Here is an 816-nt window from a genome sequence, read left to right as displayed (position 1 = left end):
CCTTGTCCCCTCCTTGTCCCCCGCCTGTCCCCCCTCTGTGTTCCCCTCTCCCCTCCTTGTCCCCCTCCTGTCTCCTCCCCTCCTTGTCCCCCACCTGTCCCCCTCCTTGTCCCAACTCTCTGTTCCACCCTTCCCTCTTTTTTCCCCTCCTTGTTCCCCGCCTTTCACCTCCCCTCCTTGTCCCCCGCTTGTCTTTTCCTTGTCCCCCATCCTGCCCTGCTTGTCCCCTCCTTGTCCCCAGCTTGTCCTCACTCTGTGTTCCACCCTGCCCTCCTTGTCCCACTCCTGTCACTCCCCTCCTTATCCCCATCCTTGTCCCCTGCCTGTCTCCTCCTTGTCCCCCATCCTGCCCTGCCTGTCCCCTCCTTGTCCCCTGCCCTCCTTGTCCCCTGCTTGTCTCCTGCCTGTCCCCTGCCCTCCTTGTCCCCTCCTTGTCCCCTGTTTGTGCCCCATCCTGCCCTGCCTGTACCCTCCTTGTCCCCTCCTTGTGCCCCGTCCTGCCCTGTCTGTCCCCTCCTTGTCCCCTGTTTGTGCCCCGTCCTGCCCTGTCTGTCCCCTCCTTGTCCCCTGCCTGTGTCTCACCCTGCCCTGCCTGTCCCCTGCCTCTGCACCACCATGTCCCCTCCTTGTCCCCTGCCTGTACCCTCTCCTGCCTGTCCCCTGCCTGTGTTCCACCCTGCCCTGCCTGTCCCCTCCTTGTCCCCTGCCCTCCTTGTCCCCTGCTTGTCTCCTGCCTGTCCCCTGCCCTCCTTGTCCCCTCCTTGTCCCCTGTTTGTGCCCCATCCTGCCCTGCCTGTACCCTCCTTCTCCCCTCCC

The sequence above is a fragment of the Calidris pugnax genome, unplaced genomic scaffold (genome assembly GCF_001431845.1).
Source record: "Calidris pugnax isolate Ruff unplaced genomic scaffold, ASM143184v1 scaffold107, whole genome shotgun sequence".
Taxonomy (NCBI): Eukaryota; Metazoa; Chordata; class Aves; order Charadriiformes; family Scolopacidae; genus Calidris; species Calidris pugnax.
The sequence above is the reverse complement of the archived record's forward strand: the minus strand, read 5'-3'. Positions refer to the sequence as shown.